The sequence below is a fragment of the Leuresthes tenuis genome, unplaced genomic scaffold (assembly GCF_036924035.1).
Source record: "Leuresthes tenuis unplaced genomic scaffold, fLeuTen1.0.hap1 SCAF_9, whole genome shotgun sequence".
Lineage (NCBI taxonomy): Eukaryota > Metazoa > Chordata > Actinopteri > Atheriniformes > Atherinopsidae > Leuresthes > Leuresthes tenuis.
Genome location: NW_027325363.1, coordinates 22332143 through 22345366, shown reverse-complemented (window position 1 = coordinate 22345366; position 13224 = coordinate 22332143). Strand labels below are relative to the sequence as shown.

Below are 13224 nucleotides of genomic sequence, written 5' to 3'. Positions count from 1 at the left end.
ATCTGACTAACAGACTAAAGCTCAAAATACTGCATGGCACTCTGCAGCGAAATGTAGCACACAGTCGCTAGATCATCTGATTTTTTTTCCCCCCTCAGGTTATCCAGGCTTTCAGACACGCACACCATCATATTAGTGGCTGCGCTCATCAACAGCAATTTAGTGATTTGAATTCCCTCTTGGCTGCAACCTTTTTCATTACATTGTGATGGCAAGATGCAAATATGTCTGTGCGATGAAATTAAAAACAAATGTGTGGAGATGTCTCGGTATGAGTTCCTCATTGTCTTTCTTGTGATACATTTGCCTTTGCTCTCTGTGTCTTCTTTCTCTGGGGTCTTGTTTTTCCAGGTGTCATATCCAACAACGTGGGTCCCTTGAGCTTGGATACCTCTTCCCATTCCAGCTCTCCTGGCTGAGCTCCTCAGAGAGCCACATCTGCTCTCCAGGCTCAGAGGAGGGTAAGCTGGCTGAGGTGATCCTCACACCAGACGCTGTCTCACCTCCACAACAGACTCGCTCTTTATTCAGTGACGCCTGAAATTAGATGGTGGAGTTCTTAAGGGGATGGAAAGGTTGTGGTGGAACTGGCAGTAGGTAAGTCTCTGCCTGCCATTCAGTCTACTGCAGTATATGGAGATGTGTGGCATGGACTTTCGACAAATCTGAATAATATGACTAATTTATGTGCGTGCATATTTGAATTAACTCAAGCCAATTTCCGCAGTGTGTTTCTGCATTTGTGCCACTGTGCACAGTCAGTCAAGCGTGAGTGAATGCCTTATCTATGACACAGTTGCAGCTCTTCCAGAATTAATTCACCACTGCCAAAACCAACATATGGGCTCTTGTCTTACAGGGATTCTGCCCATGTCCAAGCTGTCGCCTTTATCAGAAATGAGAGATTGTTTAACTGAGGTCATTTATGCATGAGCAAAGCTGCAAAGAAATCTGATTAAAAAAAAGGAGTAGAGCTTCCACAGTATGCCACCTCCTGAATGACGCAAGTGAGAAAACCGACTCCTTAACTTTCTTTTCTTTTCTCTCTGTTTTTGACCACATCTTCTGTTACCATCTCCCTCATTCTCAGCAACTCCCCCCATTCCCACTTTCAAAATCCCCCTGTCTCTTTCAGTGCTGCAGCCCACCCTGCTCCGAGCTTCAGTGGTACATGCCATTGGAAAGCCCATCTCTGGAAGGGAGGAGGGGAGGGTGGTCTCAGTCTCAGCTTAGAGGCTACTTTAGTCCCCAATCATAAGCACATTCACAGACGTTTCTGCGCGCTCAGAGCTGTTTCAACCACCACGCCAGAGCAGCCCGCTTCCATGTGAGCTGATGAGCGGTGGACAGAGAGAGACACAGAGATATATAAAGAGGTAGTGAGGGGAAGGGTGGGAGGGAAAGCAAGAGAAAGAAGAGGTGAAGAGCCACAGAGGCACAACACACACATCGCTGACACTCTGACGTCTCCTCTCGCGCGTCTGTTCCGGCGTGTGTGAGCACAAGAAGAGAAGAGAGAGAAGGGAGGAAAATAAATCCTGGGAGCTCAAGTCCTTTCTTTGCTTTATGTTTCTCTTTTTAATATCTCCATCAACCAATGCACAAAGGCGGGCTTCTACTGGCATGGCAGAGTGAAAAAAAAGGGATGCTTTGAATACTGCCTCTCTTTCGACAAGGGACAAGGCAGAGGAAGAGGGGGGACAACACACAGCAGGGACAAAAACAGGATTTCTAGAATGAATTGGAGTCCTTCTGTCGCATGCGCTGGGAATAGCAGCCTCCCACTGAAGTCTCTGAATGAGGTAAAAACAATGATACCATATTATATCCTTTGTGTTCAGTGACTGGCTGGCATGGGAGAGACTTAAAAGCATGTACATATGTCTGACAGAGATGAACCAATTTTCATGCTGATCAGGTTTGCAACAGTAGTCGGGAGATTGCCATCTGTCCCCGGGTCACTGTGCACGGCGGCACGGTGGAAGTGAGAAGGGAAAATCTATGCATGTTGCAATGTTGCATGCCGCAGAGAGGCAGCGTGAGCTGGTGCCAGAAGAAGAGTTCAGTGTCAGCCTGATGAAAAGAATTGGTGATAATCCTCATGATCAGCATTTGGGTGTCGAGATAGCAGAGGGACCGGGAGAGATTTTCTCTGAGCTGACCGGCAGAACTGCGAGTTCAAATGGAATTTAGAGTCCGTGATTGCAGCTGACAAATGTATAGTGATTCCACTTTTTTCATGATGTACGAATTGAATATCCTGTGGTGTGTTCTAAGAAATTCAAAAATAAATCATTCATGAGGTCTTAAAAAAGAGGAGTAGAAAAAAAATGCACCGTGTGAATTTAAAGCAGTTTGACTACTTTTACCGGGGATGCTGGAGAGGCACATGCTGCCTTCCAGACAGAAAACAACTTGTTCACAGAGGTGAACAAAAAAAAATCAACATCGACTCGAGAAAAAGGAGGCTGGAGTTTAAGTTAAATGGGGTGTGTGGTGTCATTTCTGACGCCTGCCCAGAAAACAACAGCTCTTTGAGAAGAAGATGAGGTGTTAGTGGCTGAGAAAAGAACATTCGTTAGTTTAGTGATGAGCTGAAAAGGTTGCATGTGGAGTTAAACCATTGTAACCTTTGCAAAGCATTGTTGCAAAGTTCAGTGTTTAATGGCTTATAGTACTGTGCAAAACTCTTGAGCCACCCCTAATTTTGTTATGTGTTTTGAGGGTAACTAGAAAAAGATGCAGCGATTTATTGAGCCGTCCATAAATGAATTAAGATTTTTCAAGGACACACTGCTCACTATGCTTTTGCTCAGTTGTTTTTTATTAGTGGAAACAACACTGGTTCATCCCTTTAGGTGCCTCTATATGCTTAAATGCTTCATAGGTCAGTGTCAGATAGCTTACCACACGGAAAAAAAAATACATCTCTCTCTAAATTTTCAGGTTCACATAATAGTCTAAAGATGAGTGAAAAGGCAGAAAATGTCAAATAAATCTTCAACAGACCTTGAGAGAGCCTGGAGAACTATTACTTAGGACCACTTTAAAAGATTACATGAAAGTATAGCTCCTTGAAAGCAAAATATAAATAAATGAGGGGCGGCTGAAGACTTTTGCAGCATACTGTATATTTGTACATGCAGTTCATTGCAGGTTAGCAGAGACTCTTAGTAATCTCAGTGGAAAATCTTGCAGTGTGGGTAGAGTGCAGTAAGTTTGGGCTCCAGTCCTAAATCCTTACTCATGTGTCAAGATACATCATCATATCCCTGGAAGTTCTGACTGGTCCAGCAAAAGCCTGCTGACACCCATCATTACATCAGGCATTATGGGCAATATGTTGTCTTTCGACCTGATTTTTTTTGCAAACGATGAAAGCCATACTTACAAAACACAACAACCCACACTTTCTTCTTTTTTCTTTTATTTTTTTTTGAGCAGTTAATAATGTCATTGTCACAGGCATGTCAGAGTGGTTTACATTCCACACAGGCACCTGAGCTGACTAACTATTCTCCTTCCATTTTACAGTCTACAAACGTGATGGCAGCAACACCTGGCGCTCGTTTCTCAGCCTATACGCCGCTCCCATGCAGTGACACTGTGTTCCCAGCTGTTTCTGACACATGCATTAGCATGCTTCAGTATAGCTTTGCACTCTCTGACCGCGTACATATTTAGATTCTGCTCAATACAGTAATGTCAGCAAATAGCTTCAAGAACTCATTTATGGAGATGGGCGGCTTGTCATTTCCTTTTGTGTTTAAGGTCGCTCCTCTCTTTGGCCGTACAATAGAGAGCTGAGGGACCAAAAATAAAAACACAAAATAGCTGCATTTCTGCCTTTGTAACTCGGGGTTTAGTGGAGAGGATAGAGCTATTTTTATTTTTTATCTCTAAATGGGATTTATTTGATCATAAGCGCTCATAGATAATAAATCATAAATAAAAGAAAAAAGAAACCTGTCTGCCAGGTTGAGAATCTACAGTTGTCCTTAGTTTATATGCTTTACCGTGTAATTTTGCTTTGTCTTTATAGAGCTCCTAGAGAATTCAAGCTCTACAATCAATTGGGAAGAAAACCCTTTCTAAATCTCCACCTTAAGTAACTAGAGTGTTAATGGCTAATTGTCCAGAATAAATACCCCAACTCTTTATTACTAAAGCTTTTTTTTACTTCTCCAAAGTGCTTTACACATGTTTCCCATTCATTCACTCACACAGACACATATTGTGCTTCTTTTCATATAGATGCACTCTCTCTCTCTCCATATATATATATATATATATATATATATACATATGTATAGTATGCTATGCTTTTTCTCTACAATAAATCACTCATCCATGAACATATCAGGGGCAATGTGGGGTCCAGTGGACACTTTGAAATGTGGATGCACTGGGGATTACACCACCAGTCTTACAGTGGGTAGACAACCACTCAATCAGCTGATCCACATCCACTGCTTTTTCAGTCAGATTTTCAGATTTGCAGAGAGAACTTTAATCACTTTACAAGGTTATCAAGCCCATTTTTTCAACAGATTTTTCATTAACCGTACATATGAAGTTTGAAATTGAAACTCATTTGCTCTTTTTTTTGCTTTGATATCAACATCAAATCTCATCATTAGTAAATTAGTTCACCCAATCTAAGTTAAACAAAATGGGCTGATAATGCTCTACCAGTAATTTGTTTGATGTTTCATATTCCAAAATGGAAATCAGATTTCTAATTTCTAAACTTTTGCCAAGTTGAAATTCTGATTTTCCATTTGTTATTGAATGCACCTCTGAACAGCACTATAACAGCCCTCACAACAACAAATATCAGGGAAATATCGGTCATATAAGAAACAGTTCTGAATGCTAGCCACTTAAAACTTAAACAAAACACAGAAGAATGGAGCAACAACAAGGTTCAGGGTTTATAGAGTCAATATGGAGAGAAAACAGCGTTCCCTGTAGTGTAAATAACCGACCAGCAGCCGTTTTGTTCTGTGATGCCTGTCGGAAATGTAAATAAAATGGGAATGGAACTATAATGGAAATGTAAGTATAAGGACAAAATTGGCAGTCAAGCACCAGTTTGGTTTGTGTGTGGTCTGACCTCTATTTACTTTGTGCTCTTTTTTCCCTAATAACATGCTCCAAGTTTTAAATCACTGCTGATCTAAAAAAAACAAAACAAAGGCAGACTCTAAGGAAGAAAAGGGTGGAGTGGAGTCGAGTGGGTCACTCCACATCCTAAAGGGATCTGTTTGGATTGAGGGGTAAATAACTGAAAGAAAATACATGCCACAGACATTTCATTAAGATCTGAGGAAATTTGGTTAGCTTGAGAAAAAAGGGCACAACATGTCTCCTTTAAAGCAAAGTGCTGCGACATGTTTAAAGCCAGCCATTCTGTAACACAGCATAAGTAAATGCAACCTTTTTTCTTATCAACAATAAGATAGTGAGCAAATTACAATTAGTGCCGTCATGACAGTGTTAGCATACAATGCTGCTATGTAGGTGAGAAATAGTACACTGTAAACACAGGTATCGAATGTCCAAATATACAGCTCATCATCGCGGGTAGCTCAGCAGCCTTTCACACATCATTGCACTGTGTTATAACATATATGAAGCCTGACAAGATGGAGGGGCGGGCTCTGAACAAATGTTTTGAAAGCTACTGACAAGGCTGTGGAGGCTTAGAAACAGAGGGATGCATCTGGGCTGAGTGTGAAGCATGTTTACCTACACTGAGAGCTTAGAGACGCAGGGTTTGAAACTCCACGAGGCAAAATTCAATTGTGTTTGATGTCCGTTCAGTGCATGCTGTAGGTTTCTCTTTGAAGGTATCTGAGCTTTCTCTGCATGTACGAACATGGAGCTGTCCACCCTCAGAAGCAGGGCAAAGCATCAGACAAAACCAAAAACATCTGTATTTATCACAGACAATAGATTTCCACATTGTATGACTGTACAACACAGCGTTACAGAGTTGAGTACAGTATGTGACTTCTATAGGTGCACGGGTGCACTTTGCCTGGTGCATCTTTATGATAATGATTCTAAAAAATACCTCAGTCATTTTTCAGGTTACCTTCCCACAGTTTAGATCTCGAGCTTTTGTGTTCACAGCAGACAAGTAGGATGTAATTGTTTCATTGTATGCATGTACCACACTCAAGTGCTGAAGTCATACCACAAATACCCAGAGATGTAGCATTTAAAACGCTTCTGTTATATCAGTAAGCAGTGGTTATTATTTATTCATTGAATTTATTGGATTTTAGTCAAATAATTGCAAAATTGTGGCATTTCATTAATCAAGATTCAAGACACCAGTTTGAGGAGTTCAGATGTAGATGTAAACAAATATATGTATATGATACTGAAGACATACTTGCTCTGAAGGTGTAATGAAGTTATCCTAATTTCCTAATCCTAATGATAAACCACTACATTTGTAAAAACATTTTATTGAGAAAAAGAAGGAGACATAAACAATGTCTGAATATTTTTTTTCTTTTAAAAGATGTTCAAATATAAGAAGCACTGTGCATGCACTACATACATGACATAGCCACACATTATAATACCAGTGTTGGCTAAATATGACATGATATTTTCAGTTGAAAGTGCTTAAAACATAGTGATCAGATTGACTGTAAACTAGTTGCTTGTTCACCCAGGCATTACTTTATTTGTCAAACTTCCTAATATAGAACATTCTCTCTCTGAAATCTACAACAAAAAAAACATACAAATAATGAAATGTTGTTGAGGCAAATTTGGGAGAGAAAGAAAGTTTTACGCATCCATTTGATATTATGGGGATTTCCATAGGAATGAGATCATATGGACACGCGGTTGTTGAAATTGGGTATTACAAACTTAGAAAATGGAGTTGTGATTAAAATGTCTCCATAAACTGGTCGAGGAGCTCCGCCCATTTTCTACAGCTCTTGTCCTGGGATATAAGAAAAGAGAAAAACAACAGCAGATGTCCAACGCACCACTCAATGTGGGACCAAGTTTCCACCAGTTAAATTGTTTTTCAGTTTTTTTAATCTGTGATATGATACATATAATATGATGATAATGCCCTATACTAACAAGCTGAAATGGGTTTATTGCAGTGTTCAGACACTTTTAGGTCAATAAATGGATTTCAGTTAACTGCTTTGGTTGAACTAGAACCTAAGCCTGGCTTAACTGTGAATACAAACTACTGAGGGCTATAAGCTGATGTCAAACATGTATGGTGTCAAGGCCTGAGCATGGCAGGTGCTGAAAATGCATGCTATGTCCTTTGTAATGAACAGCTAAGACACAGAGTTAGGGCAAAATGACAGCCAAGAACAGTCTGCTGCAGCAGTGCTGTTCCTCCCTGGATTATGCTCCATGGGATGCTTAAAATCTGTCAGACTGCCCATTGCGACAGCCACTATTGTGGCTCATTAATGTCCTGCAGAGGAATTAGAATAAACTGTGCTCCACAGACTCTCGCTGGCAGAGGCTTTCTGCCTTCTCTCCATCAACTTTTTTCCCCTCCAGGGACAGCAGTTGTTTGCCTGAGGTACATCACAGCAGCTCAGAGAGACCTGCAACACCAGATAATTAGATGCTCAACTCTTACAAATTGCTGGAACTGTTAATCCTAACTTGTTTCAGCAATTTCAGGAAAGCGGCCAAATATAATCAGTGTGTAGGCCACCACCACTCACTTAAGTGGGAAACTGGGCTTGAAAGGCGAGGATTGTAAGGGATGGATGGTATGCTATCTTATAGTAAAAAGGCAAAGGTGCTCTTAATAGAATGCATTAAAGTTAAGAAATTAAGTGCTTGAATAAGATCATAATGCATAGCTTTAAAGGCTTCAGATTGTGCTGTTTTTTCAGAATATAACTCATTCAGATAAAAGCCAAAAATCTGAGCACCGTGTCAAGTATTGCATTATACTTCATGCCAACAGTGGAGACCCTTGGGTCTGGTTGTTCTCTTTGTTGATGCTGTCATGCTCCTCAGCTATGAATAAACTGCATCAGCAGATGCCTACATATATCACCATTGTCAAATGAAAGCTGCTTTAATGTGCTTTTTTAAGCAACAAAGGAATCATTATTCCAATCAGAACTGCCACACTGTCTGGCATCTGCTGAATAAATTGCCTAAAGGATCAGCATTTTTTGTTTGTTTGTTTGTTTTAGTTTTTCAGGATTTTGACTGCAAAGGCTTTCAATGCTGATTCAATTGTTAATTCTGCATGATTGATTTATTTCATGATTTGAAGTTTTTCTTAAGAATTTCTTTTATTATTATTATTATTATTGCTAGGGGGTGTAATCTCATTGTGGGTATTGTGGTACCCGTGGTCCCTTGGGGCAGAGAAGGTATTAGACAGCTGGCAGTGTGAACTCAGTTGTTTTGTTCACATTCACCAGGCTTGCTAAAGATAAGGAGATGTAGTAGAAATGCTACTGGAGGTGTGCTGTATGTGCAGTCACACATATAGCACAGAGCAACAAAAACAAAGACACACACAGTGTACAATGTCTTCAGGCACTCACAATAAGCGAAGCTCCTGACCCAGCACCCAAGCTTTACCTCCCCCACTGTCAAACCATGTTCTGCCACACAATGAGGCCAAGAACAGGGTGGTAAACAGTTCTCTCCTCTGTCTCAACTATCCTCAGATAACAATTACATAACTCAGGAGGAAAAAGGAAGCGCCTCATTCTGTCTATCATGGCAAAATAAGTTTAACCTACAATCATTGCATAAGAGATGGCACAGTTTGTATCTTTGGCAGAGTGATAAGCCCAGAGGGAGGACCCGTTGCATTTAACCAAGTGTGAAGCTATGGCATAGTAAACTATATATTTTGCCCAATAGAAGGTGTCTGTGATCAGAGGATGAAGATGATAATTTCACATGATGACAGGGGTCTTCCCTTATCGTCACCCTAACCACTCGATGATAATGTGACCTGACAGTGGTGGCGAACACTGTGGGCGTGTTAGCTGCTGAGTAACATCAGTGCGCTGCCGTGATGTCGTAAACAAAGAAATACAACTGAATAATTCTAGGCTGACAACAGATGTGAAACTTAAAGAATCATTTTCTACCTCTGCCCACCTGAAGATCGCTACTGTCACTGCTGATGTATTGTCAGGGAAGGAAGATTGATGCGATGTGAATCTTATGTACCTTTTATGCCTTTGTCTGGCTGGTGAACATCTACTTCCTTGCAGCGGTAGCTGGTGCAATTACTCACAAATCAGGCGACAGCTATGGCCAACAGAGTGTAATGAAAAAGACCACAGTTTATGTGAAAATCCTACAGGGTTTTGTCTTTAATCCCTCAGCTTTATTCAGAATATGTGTCTGTCCACCTCTGCCGATGAAAAGAATTCCTTGAAAAAATGTTTTGGGAGATTATTTTACCACCACCAGCCAGCGTTGAAAAAAGAGCTATTAACTAGAGTTGTTTAATAAACACATGCAGACATTTATGAGCCTCACAATAGCAGTTCAAATCAATATGCCTTCATATAGAATTGGATGAATAAAACAATGACTGGACAAAGCTGAATTGTGTTAAAAAAAACATGTCTGATCACACAAGCTGTAGCTGTAAAGTGGAAATCATTAAAAACTATCTTGTATAATTTTTTTTTTAACAGTGGGCAAATGAATGGTTGATTATCTTTAAAAAGAACAGTGCAGCTAGGCATTCATTACATAAACAAAATGTACAGACAAATTTATGATGAAAATAGCGTTCATGGGAAAAGGTGTCAGCACAGGACACATTGGATATGACTCTCCTCCTCCTCAAAGCTTGCCAATGGATTATGGATCATCATATGTTCATGCAGAAAGATATTATGTCATAATAATATTTGACCTCATCTGCACGTACACTTGAATTTTAAAAATGGCATCCACAAAGCCATGGTCATGATGTACAACAAAAGTATTTTAGAACTAATCAGGAATGTTTTCTAACAATAACCCTAACCAGTGCCTCATAGAAAGACACCACTCTGACCCTAACCAGGTAATGTTATTGTCTTAAAAAAAGTGGATTCGTTAAGTGTTGCCATGTTAAGTGTTGCCATTGATATTAATAATGATATTAATAATATTTCTGAAGTAAAAAAAAAAAACAGCTGTCATGTAGGTCTTAATCTCATGTCCCACAAAGAAGAATTTCTGAAATAGCACATAACTGCACCCTTCACACAACCCTGTTAAATATTTAAAGCCTGTCATTCTGTAGAACAATATAAGAAAAATATATCCTTTTTTCTTAACAAGAATAAAACAATGAGAACATTACAAATCATGTAATCATGACAATGTAAGTACAGAGTACCACTATTGTATACTGACCTCTCTGCAGCCTCTTAAACAAAATGGTAAAACACACCTATGAGTTGGATTCCCCACCTGCTGCTTGAAGAGATGTTGCTTTAAAAGCACTAAAGGATATGTGCAAATGACTTATTGATTGGAAGATTTGCTGCGTTGGATAAATTAACAACATAGATTTCGCTGCTTCAGAAGGGCAGCAATAACAGCCTCCTCGATCTTTGAGGATCTCCTTTGAAGGAGTTCTTTGAGGATCTCCATATTCTGAGCATCATGTTCTCTATTGAGGTGGCAAAGCCTAAGGACTCGAGGGAGGACATGCTTGTCACCGTGCCAGACGTTGCTGAGGTAGTTATAACGCTTATGAACAGGATTCATCTCGACATGCTGAAGGCTTTGGACATTGAGGAGTTGAATTGGTAGACATGGAAGAGAGGCAGATCAGAGTGGAGGACACCATTTTTAAAAAGGGGGACTGTGGAGTGTCCTCCGGCTGTATGGGGATAACAGTACTCAGCTGTCCTTTGTAATGAACAGCTAAGACACAGAGTTAGGGCAAAATGACAGCCAAGAACAGGAAACTTTCCCTAGGAAAGTTTTCCTGGATGTTGGAAAGGCGGTCCCAATCAATTGCTGAACCTCAGATTCAAGAGAAACAGTTCTTGTTTTTTCATCCTTTGGTACATGGTCGAGCTCATTCACAGTGCATTTTGCCAAAAATGTCCCTTGTCACCTATTCTGTTTGTAGTGCTCACAGACAGGATTTTGAGACATTGTCACAGAGAGATGGGTGACTAGTTTGGATGATCTTCAAACTGCACTGAAGCAGATCGCATCTGAGTGGGAAACGGAAGTGGCCAGGACAAAAGACAGCCTCTCCAAATCCAAGGCCATGCTTTACAAAAAAAAGGATGGAGTGCTCCTTTGGAGGAAGTTATGCGTCTTTGTTTCAAGCAGAGGAGTTAAAGTGTCTTAGATCCTTTTCATAAGTTGGATGGAGTGTGAGATGGACAGACGGATTGAGACTTCATTTGCAGTAATGAAGGTGTTGCCCTGGTTCGTTGTAGTGAAGAGAGAGCTGACCCAAAAGGCAAACCTTTCAATTTTCTTGTCCATCTTTGTTCCAACCCTCATCTATAGCTACAAGATGTGGGTAGTAAATAAGATACCATGCTTTCTCAGGATGGAACCCAGGGGCAGCAGGTACAATAAGAAAAGCAGGGGCCCTAAAATTGAACCCTGTGAAACCCCATATGACAGCGGAACAGAGCGGGACTCAGAACCACTAAGGCTTACTTACGCACATGGTTCTGTTTGCCAGGTACGACTTGAACCAGTCCATGGTGGTACCAGAGATGCCCACAGGTGCTGCAACCGAGGTACTAAAATATTATGGTCCACAATATCAAAAGTCGCTGTTAAGTCCAGGAGGACAAGAGTCACATAGTCTCTAGAGTCATTCACCAGGAGGATGTCATTAAAAACTCTTAATAAAGCTGCCTCTGTGCTATGCAGTGTTTTCAAGCCAGACTGGAAGAACAGTTTCAATGGTTTTAAATAGCACACGGGGGTTGTGACGATTAGAGTCAATGAGGTTAGACAGGTATTCTCTTCTGGCCTCTTTAACAGTGCTCTGGTAGCAGCACCAACGGTTGTTCATGATTTGGTAGGAAACCTGCAGCTTGCCCTTCTTCCACCTGCGTTTAGTTTTTCGGCACTCCTATCTAGCGGCTCGAGAGCGGCTCTGAGCTGCACAGTTTTTAATGACGTCACAGAGTCTAGTATGACTCGGCAGGAGGAGTGAAACCAAGAACTGAGCTCCTGTTTGCAGATATTGAACCAGAGGGGACACACAGCTGGTTAAAAGCAGATGAGAACTGACCGGCAATGACAGGGTTAAAAATCCAACGGCTCCAAGCAGGAGCGCCAGATTTAACTGCAAATGTAATCACATAATGAATATATCTACCTCTCCAATGTCATTGATATTTTTTTCTTCACATGTTGCCTGATTAAAGAGTTTTTTTTGTTCTCCTTAACTCATACCAGACCATGTAATTACATTTTTTTGTAAAAGGAGGTGGTATCTCTTAGGAAAGCGCAAAAATTTTACAGATGTCTGTACTGTGATGAGGCAGCTGTGGCTACTCTGTTTTCCATTGACCATGCAACAAATTTTGCTTGAAGTGGTTAAGAGCTGGTGTTTGAATTATGAGCTGGAGGCCAGTTTGTTTTTTGTCTCATTTGCACTAGGGATTATACTCAAAAACTTGTTCTAGATTAAGAATAGGTGGGGAAAGAAAATAAACTATTTCATGTTTATCCTGGCTGTTGTAAAGTGATGCTTAAAGGTGCCTTCCATGTTGATTTATATCATCAAAGATTCCTGACAAAATAGCAGTGCGTGATGCCCTGGGATGAAACTGGATTCCATAAACTTGACTCTGTAAAGCTGCTGGTGTATATATAGAACAAACTGATATGTCCTTCTTGTGGGTCATCTTTGGTCATTCTCATATTTCTCCAGTAGGAAAACTGTGCTGAAGTTGCGTTGGCTTCTGTTAATGAATTTGCGATCCTCTTTGAAGCGGTTTGAAATTTCACCCTTGTTGCCTCTCATCCTTTTCTTTTTTATGAAGTACGGTGTAAATGCCAACATGTTATGTAATCTACAGAAAACAACTTGCTCATTATTAAGCAGAGCCTTGATGTGTTTCGGGAATCCATTGTTAGTGCTAATGATGCTGCCAGGCCTGTGAATTCATCAACAGAAGCAATCTCATTTTCTGCTGATCTCAATCTCCAATGTTATTAACAAACAGGATGTTTGTCAGACATGAATTTTGT

General features: G+C 40.5%; 2 protein-coding genes across 3 annotated transcripts in view; one reads left to right on the top strand and one right to left on the bottom strand.

Annotated features, from left to right (window-relative positions):
- The window catches only part of LOC140314580 (beta-galactosidase-1-like protein 2), a 363608-nt gene that overhangs the window by 257479 nt on the left and 92905 nt on the right, over positions 1 to 13224 (bottom strand). The window lies entirely within an intron of this gene.
- b3gat1a (beta-1,3-glucuronyltransferase 1 (glucuronosyltransferase P) a) overlaps positions 1270 to 13224 on the top strand; it is an 82519-nt gene continuing 70564 nt past the window's right edge. For both annotated transcript variants that reach the window (XM_072392852.1, XM_072392851.1), the window contains exon 1: positions 1270 to 1802. The gene's annotated coding sequence lies outside the window, so the exon portion shown is untranslated. The remainder of the gene's footprint in view (positions 1803 to 13224) is intronic.